Here is a 13,628-nt window from a genome sequence, read left to right as displayed (position 1 = left end):
GTTTGTCTGGCAAGGGGGTTAGAGTACCCGCTACCATTCGTTGACAACAACATACACCTCTCAAAACTTTATTTTTATGCTCTCTTTATGTTTTCAAAATAGAAGCTCTAGCACAAATATAGCAATCGATGCTTTCCTCTTTGAAGGACCATTCTTTTACTTTTATTGTTGAGTCAGTTCACCTATTTCTCTCCATCCCAAGAAGCAAACACTTGTGTGAACTGTGCATTGATTCCTACATATTTGCATATTGCACTTGTTATATTACTCTATGTTGACAATATCCATGAGATACACATGTTATAAGTTGAAAGCAACCGCTGAAACTTAATCTTCCATTGTGTTGCTTCAATGTCTCTACTATGAATTTATTGCTTTATGAGTTAACCCTTATGCAAGACTTATTGATGCTTGTCTTGAAAGTACTATTCATCAAAAGTCTTTGCTTTATGATTCAGTTGTTTACTCATGTCATTACTATTGTTTTGATCGCTGCATTCACTACATATGCTTTACAAATAGTATGATCAAGGTTATGATGGCATGTCACTCCAGAAATTATCTGTGTTATCGTTTTACCTGCTCGGGACGAGCAGAACTAAGCTTGGGGATGCTGATACGTCTCCGACGTATCGATAATTTCTTATGTTCCATGCCACATTATTGATGTTATCTACATGTTTTATGCACACTTTATGTCATATTCGTGCATTTTCTGGAACTAACCTATTAACAAGATGCCGAAGTGCCAGTTCCTATTTTCTCATTGCTTTTGGTTTCGTAAATCCTAGTAACGAAATATTCTCGGAATTGGACGAAATCAACGCCCAGGTTCCTATTTTGCCCGGAAGCATCCAGAACACCCGAGAGCCACCAGGGAGGGGGCACAGGCCCACCAAACCCTAGGCCGGCACGGCCAGGGGGGGCCCGCGCCACCCTATGGTGTGGGCACCCCTTCGACCCTCCTGCGCCGCCTCTTCGCCTATTTAAAGCCTCCGTCGCGAAAACCCTGAGAAGTTCGACGAAACCCACAGAAACCTTCCAGAGCCGCCGCCATCGCGAAGCCAAGATCTGGGGGACAGGAGTCTCTGTTCCGGCACGCCGCCGGAACGGGGAAGTGCCCCCGGAAGGCTTCTCCATCGACACCGCTGCCATCTCCACCGCCATCTTCATCACCGCTGCTGCTCCCATGAGGAGGGAGTAGTTCTCCATCGAGGCTCGGGGCTGTACCGGTAGCTATGTGGTTCATCTCTCTCCTATGTGCTTCAATACAATAATCTCATGAGCTGCCTTACATGATTGAGATTCATATGATGATGCTTGTAATCTAGATGTCATTATGCTAGTCAAGTGAGTTTTACTTATGTGATCTCCGGAGACTCCTTGTCCCACGTGTGTAAAGGTGACAGTGTGTGCACCGTGTGGGTCTCTTAGGTATATTTCACAGAATACTTATTCACTGTTGAATGGCATAGTGAGGTGCTTATTTATATCTCTTTATGATTGCAATGTGTTTGTATCACAATTTATCTATGTGCTACTCTAGCAATGTTATTAAAGTAGTTCTATTCCTCCTGCACGATGTAATGGTGACAGTGTGTGCATCCGTGTTAGTACTTGGTTTATGCTATGATCATGATCTCTTGTAGATTGCGAAGTTAACTATTGCTATGATAGTATTGATGTGATCTATTCCTCCTACATATGCATGAAGGTGACAGTGTGCATGCTATGTTAGTACTTGGTTTAGTCTTTTGATCTATCTTACACTATAAGGTTACTTAAATATGAACATTTAATTGTGGAGCTTGTTAACTCCGGCATTGAGGGTTCGTGTAATCCTACGCAATGTGTTCATCATCCAACAAGAGTGTAGAGTATGCATTTATCTATTCTGTTATGTGATCAATGTTGAGAGTGTCCACTAGTGAAAGTCTAATCCCTAGGCCTTGTTCCTAAATACTGAAATCACTGCTTGTTTACTGTTTTACTGCGTTACTACTGCTGCAATACTACCACCATCAACTACACGCCAGCAAGCTATTTTCTGGCACCGTTGCTACTGCTCATATATATTCATACCACCTGTATTTCACTATCTCTTCGCCGAACTAGTGCACCTATTAGGTGTGTTGGGGACACAAGAGACTTCTTGCTTTGTGGTTGCAGGGTTGCATGAGAGGGATATCTTTGACCTCTTCCTCCCTGAGTTCGATAAACCTTGGGTGATCCACTTAAGGGAAAACTTGCTGCTGTTCTACAAACCTCTGCTCTTGGAGGCCCAACACTGTCTACAGGAAAAGGAGGGAGAAGTAGACATCACTACCGCCGAAGATCGAAGAGTAAACGAGAGAACGAATCTTCTTGTCAATCTTTCCCTTAACCATGGCTGTTTATTCTGGGCCTCCCCTGAACGAACCCAGCAAATTGTCAGGTTCCAAGATCGTGCTTGCCAAGTGCGCGAATTTCTCAATTTTTGCACGACAACATTAACCCTTGTTTACAAGACTTTGTTTCCTCGAAATGAGGTTCCCAAAACTCTTCCTGAATTGCTGGAGATATTTAGAGATGCTCCCCGCATTCATAATTTTGTGCGAGCTCAATTGACTGCTGGAGCAAGGTTCGCCATGATTATGATAAATATTTGTCATCCAAAATTAGACCTGACGAAGATTGTTGCTGATTGCCTGGCCAAGAAATCGCGGCGAAAAAATGATATTGACACAATCAATGAGATGGTAACTCCTGTGGCCGAGTCGATGATAGATGAGCTTCTTCGGATGGACTCAGAATTCTTCGTCAAGGGGTCCTATGCTGAACATAAAACAACCAGAGGCTTGTCCATAGATAGTATTTTAGGCTTTGACTGATTTGTACCATATTGCAAAACCTTGTGTCTCTATCTTTTTTTGATTTCTTTTTTATTTCCGAAAAAAATTGTTGTATATTGCAAAGTGCTCTATATTGTTGGAGCCCCCGAGCCTTCTGGCTAGAATTTGTACTGTTTTTTCCATGTCGAAGATTTTTCCTTCTGTTGTAATAAGACATCTTTGTTTTTTCATTGATGGATTGCAAGCCCTCGAGTATCTTAGTGTCAAAGTTCTATATTTTTGTTGCGAGGTTCTTGGACCAAAGCAATAAGATTTTTGACGTATACACTATATTTATAATTGTTAGCTTCCGATTTTTATATTTGGCGAGGTATTAGTGTACCAAGGCGAAATATTTCGGTAAGTCTAGTTTGTCTATAGTGTACGTATTTTGAGACTTGAAGGCGTTGAGCCCCCGAGCGTGTCGAAGAATAAGAAATATATCTCCACTATCTTTATTATATTGCAGCACCGCGAGCCCGCCTCATTAAAACCTTTCCGGCCCCACTCGGTGCCCCGAAAAGGAAAAGAATGCGTCTGAAAACTCGCGGGCGTTTCAGTACATTGTATTTTTACAGAGAAGGACTATATTTCAGCTCTAGGCATAGAACCGCCTGAGCTGCGCCACGTTCCAGGGGTTTTTCTCGGGAGCCCCTGTCTTCTTGTCCTTGATCCTGTATGCGCCTCCGTCGATGACTTCCGTGACAACGTAAGGCCCCAACCATGGTGATTCGAGCTTCTCAGTACTTTTTTGATTTAACCGCAAGACCAAATCCCCAACTTGAAAAGATCTTGGCCTTAACCGTCGACTGTGGTAGTTTTTGAGGTCTTGCTGGTATTTGGTGACTCGTGAAAGTACTTCATCTCGAGCTTCGTCGAGTGCGTCCATATCATCCTCCCGAGCTTTTTGTGATGTTTCTTCGTCATACTCTATTACTCTTGGAGAATCATGCTCTATTTCAATTGGTAGTACTGCTTCGGCTCCGTGGACGAGAAAAAACGGAGTTTCTTGTGTTGCCGTATTTGGTGTTGTTCGGATGCTCCACAAAACACTTGGCAATTCCTCTGGCCAAGTATGTCGAGCTTTTTCAAGCGGTCCTAGCAGGCGCTTTTTGAGGCCGTTGCAGATGATTCCATTGGCTTTCTCGACTTGTCCGTTAGTTTGCGGGTGCCCAACTGACGCACAGTGCAATTTACTGCGTACTTCGCACGTATTCCTTGAATTCCTTGGATGTGAAGTTTGAACCATTATCTGTGACAATGCTATGAGGCACTCCAAACCGAAAAACCAGGCCTTTCACAAACTTTATTGCCGATACTGCATCTGGTGAATTTATTGGCTTCGCTTCTACCCACTTGGTGAATTTGTCGACAGTGACCAGCAAGTACTCATTCCCTCCTGGCGAAGCTTTGTGCAACTTGCCCACCATATCAAGTCCCCATTGGGCCAAGGGCCACGATAATGGTATTGGTGTTAATTCCGCCGCTGGAGAGTGAGGTTTTGCGGCAAATCTTTGACACGCGTCGCAAGTTCTTACTATTTCCTTGGCATCCTCGATTGTTGTCAGCCAATAGAATCCTGCCCGAAAAACTTTGGCTGCAATAGCTCGACTACTTGCGTGGTGGCCACATATTCCTTCGTGTACATCCTTCAGAATTATTCTTCCTTCCTCGGGTGTGACACACCTTTGCATAACGCCTGAAATACTTCGCTTGTATAACTCCCCCTTGATCACTGTGAAAGCTTTGGATCGTCGAATAATTCGCCTGGCCTCAACTGGATCGTCGGGTATTTCTTTCCTGAGGATATATGATATATACGCTTGCATCCAAGGAACTTCTACCATCATCACAAGTTCTTGGTCCTCTTCATCCTCCGTAGTTTCTTTGAGGGGCGCCGAAGTTTTTCCTTCCTTTGCTTTTTTCTGCACCTTTTTCGGCTTCATGGATCTCTCCGCTATTTCTTCCCAAAATACTCCTGGCGGGATTGGGAGGCACTGTGATCCGATGTTTGCGAGAACGTCGGCTTCATCATTGCTCAATCTACTGATGTGATTTACCTCACACCCATCAAACGGCTTCTCAAGCTCATTGTACACCTCCTTGTATGCCATCATGCTATCATTGACTGCGTCACATTGGTTCATAACTTGCTGAGCCACCAATTGTGAGTCGCCAAAGATTTTTAGTCGAGTTGCACCGCAAGCTTTCGCCATCTTCATCCCGTGTATGAGGGCTTCATATTCTGCTTCATTGTTGGATGCGTTAGGGAACGTCATCCGAAGGACGTATTTCAATTTGTCGCCTTCAGGTGATATAAGTACTACTCCTGCGCCAGCTCCTTCTGCTCTCTTGGACCCATCGAAGTTCATGGTCCAAGTTCTCGACAAATCTGGGGGTCCCGTGTTTTGTAGCTCCATCCACTCTGCAATGAAATCTGGCAGAACTTGCGACTTGATTACCTTTCTTTTTTCATACGTGATGTCCCGAGGGGAAAGTTCTATTCCCCAAAGGGAGACACGCCCTGTAGCTTCTGGATTGTTCAGTATATTTGAAAGAGGTGCTTCGTTGACTACTATTATCGGGTGTGCCGAAAAATAGTGGCGCAACTTCCTTGCCGTTGCAATTACTCCATATGCTAGTTTCTCGGCACTGCGGGTACCGCTGTTTGGAAGGCGATAAAACTTCACCGATGAAATATATCGGCCTCTGCACTCCATGGAGTTTTCCTTCTTCTTCTCTTTCAACGACTAGCACCGTGCTAACCACTTGGGGCGTGGCTGCAATATACAGTAGGAGAGGTTCCTTTTCCTTCGGCGCCACCAAGATTGGTGGTGTCGAGATTGTGCGCTTCAAATCCTCGAAAGCTCTGTCGGCCTCTTCGTTCCACCGGAATTTCTCTCCTTGCTTTATCGTAGCGTAAAATGGTAACGCTTTTTCTCCCACTGGCGACGAATCTGCTCAAAGCTGCGACTCGCCCATTAGCTGCTGTATTTCTTTCAACTTTGTTGGCTTCCTTATTGTTACGATAGTTTGTATTTTGTCGGGATTTGCTTCAATCCCTCTTGCCGAGACTAGAAACCCCGGAAGTTCTCCGCTTGGAACGCCAAAAGAACACTTCGTCGGGTTCAGCTTGAGGCAGAATTTGTCGAGGTTGTCAAAGGTTTCCTTGAGATCCTCGATCAGCGTTGCCCCCTTTTTTGACGTTATGACGATATCGTCGATGTATACTTGCACGTTTTTCCCAATCTGTGTCGCCAAACACTTCTGCATCATCCTCTGATATGTTGCTCCCGCGTTTTTCAGACCAAAGGGCATTGTTCTGTAGCAAAACACGCCATAAGGTGTGATGAACGCTGTCTTTACTTCATCTTCTTCTTTCAATCTGATCTGGTTGTAACCAGAATATGCGTCCAGGAAGGAAAGACGTTCACATCCAGCCGTGGAGTCGATAATTTGATCGATCCTCGGGAGGGGAAAGTGATCCTTTGGACAATGTTTATTGAGACACGTAAAGTCGACGCACATGCGAAGGACCTTAGTGTTTTTCTTCGGCACCAACACAGATTTGCTACCCATGTGGCTTCGTGTGCAACTCCTTGATAAAACCAGCTTCTCGTAGTCGATCGATTTACGACAGCATGGCCTTGCGGTTTGGTTCCGAAAAACGCTGCAAGGGTTGTTTGATTGGTCTCGCTTAGTGGATCCAAGTTTAGGTGGTGCTCGGCAAGTTCCCCTGGTACTCCTGGCATGTCACTGGACACCATGCGAAGATTTTCCAGTTCTCACGGAGGAACTCGACGAGCGCGCTTTCCTATGCGAGGTCCATGTCGTTTGCGATGGACGTCGTCTTTTCGGGTCTGTCGGGTGAATCCGCACCTCCTTAGAATTTTTCTCGGTATTGAAAGTTGATTCTTTATTTGGCCTTCCAACGCCTGGCAAGACGTCGTAGTCGGTCATACTCCTTGATGCCAAATACTCAGCTTGCATCCCGAAAGTTTCGATATCCGATGAAAATCCTTATCGCACTTATCGGCTAAGGCGAAGCTTCCTTTGATCGTGATTGGTCCCTTCGGTCCAGGCATCCTCCACAATGTATGTATAGTGTGGTACCGCCATAAATCTAGCATATGCTGGTCGTCCCAACAGAGCGTGGTACTGCGACGGAAAATCCACAACTTCAAACTCCAGCTTCTCGATTCTATAATTTTCTTGGGTTCCAAACTGAACGTCGAGATTGATCTTCCCCAATGGATAACTTGGTTTTTCCGGTGTGATACCATGGAACCTCGTGTCTGTTGGCTTCAAGTTTGCTAGGGATATGTTCATTTTCCTCAATGTATCTGCATACATAAGGTTTAAGCTGCTGCCGCCATCTATGAATACTCGAGAGACATCAAATCCCGCAATAACTGCTGGTAAGATAAGTGCTGACTGCCCTGGTCGAGGAACTTGCTGCGGATGATCTGCTATGGTGAAGCCAATATCTTGCCCTGACCAATTAAGATACTCGACCGTTGGTGGAGGCATTTTTTCTGCCATGAACACCTGTCGTGAGATTACTTTCCGAGCTCTATTGGATGGCCTTCCTTCTGAATCATCGACACCGCTCCATTAGAGTTAGGATCAACGTAAGGTGGTGGTGGAGGTGCTGCCGCTATTCTCGAGCTGATGTCGATTATCTTCTCGTAATCGCGGGAGGAGGTGGCAAGTGAATCTCGCTCCTGGGTTCTCGAGGATTTCTCTGTGCTGCCCGAGCGTTAGCGTGTTCTGCCCACCTTAACATTGCCTGGAAATTGCGACAATCTTTCTGCAGATGTCCTGACTATCTTTTTCCGTTGCTGTCGAGGAAAAAGTGCATCTGACACGGCCCATTCATCATCTCTTCAGGAGACACGAAAAGCCTCGGGAACCTAGGCCCGCTATTTTGCCTGTTGTTTCGAGAATCGTCTCTATTATCGCCTCGCTGCTCATTGCTTCTTTGATAATCATCTCTGTTGTTTCCTCCTGTGTTTGCCCGAAAACCTGCCAAAATCTGTCCTGGAGCATCATAGTTCGGTTACTGCCGAGGAAATCGTCGCCTCGGTTGATAATTTCGACCACGGTCCTCCTCTGGCGACCTGTGCCGTTTGTTGTGGACAGCATCTTCTCCATCTGCCCATCTGTTTGCTATTTCCATTAACGCGGATACTGTCTTTGGGTTGGTCCTTCCCAAGTCCTCGACAAAATCTCCACGCCTGATTCCTGCGACAAACGCATCTATCGCTCTTTCGTCAGATATATTTTCTGCCGAGTTTTTGATGATGTTCCACCTTTGGATATATTTTCTCATTGGCTCGTCTGGCTTCTGTCGACATGCTCTCAACTCCTCTAACGACGCAGGTTTTTTGCACGTGGACCTGAAGTTCTTGACGAACACATCCTCGAAGCTTTCCCAACTGTCGATAGATCCTGGAGGGAGTTTCTTTATCCAAGACCGTGCGGCTCCACTCAAATGCACCTGGATGCTTTGCATAGCTGTTGCTCTGGTTCCTCCTGTGAGTTTCACCGTCTCGAGATAATCAACTAGCCAATCTTCTGGATCTTGAAGGCCGTCGAATTTTTTGAAATTATCAGGCAACTTGAATCCCGAAGGTACTCGAGTTTTTCGCACTCTCCTCGTGAAGCACGGCAAACCGCACATATCCCCGTCGTTTAACTCTGGGGACTGTCGATGTTCTCTTCTGCTTTGTCACGCTCTGTCGACCCTTGCTTGTGCTGCCGTATCTCTTGCTCCACTTGGTCCTTCAGGAGCTGCTGCTGCTGCCGCAGGTCGTGGACTATTTTGCCTTGTTGTTCCTTCGGGAGGTGTTGATACAAACGCCGTCCCCATGGCACCAACTCCTACTATCGCCTTGTTGTAAAGTGTTTCCCTTGGATCTCCTGGAGGTGGTTTAGATGCGAGGATAAAAGCATGTGTCGCCATATACCCAGCCTCTGGTGTCTTAGGGATGATGTTTCCTCTTGTATCTATCGACATAAAGGACATGTCGAGGTTTTGGACCAGGTGCTCTCTTTCTGCTTCGGGTATGTGTTGTAACCTTGATCTTGCTCTGTTCCTAGCTTCCCTGTGGCTATCACCCGAAGTTCTAGATTGTCGACTCAACTCTGCCCTTCTCCTGCTGGATGCAGAAGCTGCCTCCTTTCTTCTATTTAACTCAGCTGCCTGTTTTTCCAATTCTCTTGCAGCTCGTGCGAGCCTATATTGATATGCTTGTAATTCCTCTGGCGTGGCTGTGGTGGCCATTGGTTCTGAGCCGTCCATAGCTCTCGCGGCTCTATCCCATGCTGCTTGCGGGAGTCGAACTCTGTGTCGCGGCTGTGGCCCGACGTATTTATTGCCCAAACCTCGTCGCAGATCGGAGGGATCGACGTATGGATTTCCTAGATCGTCGAAAGCCTCGGATGTTTCCTCTTGGTCATTGCTTGACTCTCCAATGACATAAATCTGATGATATTTTGTATTCAGATCTATGTTGGGTTTGGTGACACCATCGTTGAGATTGGTGAAGACCTTGCCCACTATAGTAGATTTGTCGATGAAGTCGTAACTGTCGACACTGCTTGAGCCATCGCTTATATATGAGTCCGCAGAAGACTCAAACGACATGTCGCTGAAGATCTTGGCGAGTTTCTCTCTTGCCCTGATGCTGATGTAGTGTGACAACGAAGTTTCTTCTTCTCCTGATTCAGTTGACGATGTATAGCTTGAAAAATCGGAATCGACCGCCGATGATCCCGACGAAATCGGAATTTCGACACGATACGATCCTTCTTTCTCGACGCGAAAGTGAAACCTTCCGAACGTCATCTCCATAGGCTCCGCCAGATACGCATATGCATCCAAACGGGAGGGTGGGTGAGGAACAAAATCGACAGAACCAGCAGCGATCTGTTTACCTCGATCCATTGCGTTGCTTGCGGTTGATGATGTCGAAGATCTTGAACGTGCCATCGAGATCAGATCCTTACGCCTCTAGTTCCCACAGACGGCGCCAATTGACAAGGTATCAACTTGTCAATGCCTATGGATTGTAGGCTAGGGTTTAGTTGGAAGTAGAGGGCAAGTAGATCTCGAAGGTTTCAGCCGAAAAGTACTCGACGATTATGAAAACTAGGGTTTGTAAACAATGATTCGACGATCTCTGCGTCCCTCGACTCCCCCTTATATAGGAGGCGGAGCCGAGGGATTCGTGCTGTACAAGTTACAAAGTCCGGGAAGGTTTCTAACTCATCCCGTAAGATTACAAATAAGACTTTCTATTACAACTCTAGCTTTCCTTAATAATATCTTGGGCTTCCGAATCTTCTTATTCTTCGGGTAATGGGCCTTCAGTAAACCCCGGGTACTATCTTCGGCAGGCCCATTTGGGATGCCTATGTCAGTTACCTTCTGAAGAGGGAAAAGGTCCCATGAAGTCAAATCCCCAACAATCAAACGGTTCAATAACAACAGTATAATTCATAGGCATTTCATTGCATCTGGAGATATTACCAACCCTTTGACATTCATCACAAGATAAAATAAACTTCCTTGCATCTTTGAAGAGAGTTGGCCAATAAAAACCTGATTGTAGAACCTTTTGCGCGGTTCTATCTCCGGCGTGATGTCCTCCATAAGCACTACCATGACATTTACTTAATATCTCTTGCTGTTCATATTCGGGAACACATCTTCGCAGAATACCATCCACTCCTTCTTTATATAAGTGTGGGTCATCCCAGAAATAATGCCTCAAGTCATAAAATAATTTCCTCCTTTGCTGGGCTGAAAAGGTTGGAGGCAAGTACTTGGAAACAATAAAGTTAGCATAATCAACATACCAAGGACTGTCTCGCGAGCTCACCTTTATTACAACCAATTGTTCATTTGGAAAACTATCATTAACTGGAACAGGATCATAAGCAATATTTTCCAATCTAGACAAATTATCAGCAACATGATTATCAGCACCTTTCCTATCTACAATATGTAAATCAAATTCTTGCAACAGAAGTACCCATCTAATAAGCCTTGCTTATCATCTTTCTTTTGCATAAGGTATCTAATTGCAGCATGATCAGTATGAATTGTAACTTTTGAATCAACAATATAAGATCTAAACTTATCACAAGCAAAGACTACAGCTAACAATTCTTTTTCAGTAGTAGCATAATTTATTTGAGCAGCATCAAGAGTTTTACTAGCATAATGAATAACATTCAATTTTTTATTTACTCGCTGTCCAAGAACAAAGGCCTACAAAGAAATCACTAGCATCACACATAATTTCAAATGGTAAGTTCCAATCAGGAGGTTCAACTATAGGAGCAGTTGTTAAGGCTTTTTTTAGAGTTTCAAAAGCTTCCTTACAATCATCATCAAAAACAAAAGGTACATCTTTTTGAAGAAGATTAGTAAGAGGCTTTGAAATCTTGGAGAAGTCTTTAATAAACCTCCTATAAAACCCAGCATGACCAAGAACACTACGAATACCTTTAACATCCCTAGGATAGGGCATCTTCTCAATTGCTTCAAATTTAGCTCTATCAACTTCAATACCTCTCTCAGAAATTTTATGTCCCAACACAATTCCTTCATTAACCATAAAGTGGCATTTCTCCCAATTAAGAACAAGGTTAGTTTCTTCACATCTCTGCAAAACTTTATCAAGGTTCCGCAAGCAATTATCAAAAGAATTCCCATAGACGGAAAAATCGTCCATGAATACTTCTACAATACTCTCGCAAAAGCCATGAAAAATAGCAGACATGCATCTTTGAAAAGTAGCAGGGGCATTACATAAACCAAAAGGCATACGTCTATAAGCATAAGTTGCATAGGGACAAGTGAAAGTGGTTTTCTCTTGATCCTTCGTTTTAACAGCAATTTGTGAAAACCCAGAATAACCATCAAAAAAGCAAAAATGAGTATTTTTAGATAACCTTTCTAACATTTGATCAATAAAGGGTAAAGGGTAATGATCTTTCTTAGTAACCTTATTAACTTTTCGATAATCAATGCACATTCTATACCCTACAACTACTCTTTGAGGTATGAGCTCATCATTATCATTAGGTACAACAGTCATTCCTCCTTTCTTAGGAACACAATGCACACGACTAACCCATCTACTATCAGCAATAGGATATATAATACCAGCTTCAAGAAGTCTTAATACCTCATTTCTTACCACATCCTTCATCTTAGGAATTAGATGACGCTGATGTTCAACAACAGGCTTTGCATCATCTTCCATATTAATGGCATGTTGGCAAATAGAAGGAGAAATCCCCTTCAAGTCATCAAGAGTGTAGCCAATAGCTCCTCGGTGTTTCTTCAATATTTCCAATAACCTTTCTTCTTCAAACTCTGAAAGCTTAGAACTAATAATAACAGGATATATTTTCTTATCATCGATATGCGCATATTTAAGATTATCAAGCAATGGTTTTAAATCAAAGACAGGATCTTCCTTTGGTGGTGGTGTTGTACCCAGATCTTCTACCGGTAAATCATGCTTAAGAATAGGTTGACGAAGGAAAATTTCATCAAGCTCATTTCTTTCTTCCCTAAAAACTTCACTCTCACTATTCTCCAAATGTTGCTGCAAAGGATTATTAGGAGCAAGAGCAATAGATGCACACTGTTCAACTCTAAAATCATTATTAGGCGAATCAGCTTTATAAGGAGTTTTGGCAAATTTAGAGAAGTTCAACTCATAAGATTCACCAGCAAATTTAGTCAACATTTTCTCTTTCTTGCAATCTATAACAGCTCCACAAGTATTTAGAAAAGGTCTACCAAAAATGATAGGACAATTATTACTAGCAGCAGAACCAAGTACCAAAAAGTTAGCAGGATATTTAATCTTACCACATAGAACTTCCACATCTCAAACAATACCAATTGGAGAGATAGTTTCTCTATTAGCCAGCCGAATAACCACATCAATATCTTCAAGTTCACAAGAGCCAATTTCGTGCATAATCTCCGTGTAAAGCTCATAAGGAATAGCACTAATACTTGCACCAATATCACATAAACCATAATAACAATGATCACCAATTCTAACAGATAGCATAGGAACACTTGTTTTCTTGGACTTATTAGGATGTGAAACAATATTAGAAGCATCTTCACAGAAAATAATATGACCATCCTCCACATTTTCAGTCACAAGATCTTTAACTATTGCAACAGCAGGTTCAACCTTTATTTGTTCTTCAGGTTCTATAGGTTTCTTTTCACTTTTATTAACCGCACTATTTATAACAGAGTACTCCTTCATTTTAGCAGGGAAAGGAGTTTTTTCAATATAAGCTTCAGGAATAACATGATCAACAGTTTCAACTACAACACATTTATTTATAGATGAATCAATTTTATCTTTATACGGTTCATGATACTTATCAAAATTCTTCTTAGGCAATTCATAATGAGAGGCAAAAGCTTTATAAAGATTTGTAGCACTTGAGAATCAAGACCATAAGTAGCACTCATATTACGAAATTTATCAGTATCCATAAAAGCTTCAATGCATTTATAATCATAATTTATACCTGATTCTCTATCCTTGTCGTTCTCCCATCCTTCAGTATTCTCCTGGATCCGATTAAGAAGGTCCCTTTTAAACTCTTTTTTGTTGCGTGTAAATGATCCAGAGCAAGAAGTATCCAACAAGGTCTTGTCTTGAAAAGAAAGTCTTGCATAGAAATTATCAATAATAATATTACCAG

This window comes from Lolium perenne, chromosome 1 (genome assembly GCF_019359855.2).
Source record: "Lolium perenne isolate Kyuss_39 chromosome 1, Kyuss_2.0, whole genome shotgun sequence".
NCBI lineage: Eukaryota > Viridiplantae > Streptophyta > Magnoliopsida > Poales > Poaceae > Lolium > Lolium perenne.
The sequence above is the reverse complement of the archived record's forward strand: the minus strand, read 5'-3'. Positions refer to the sequence as shown.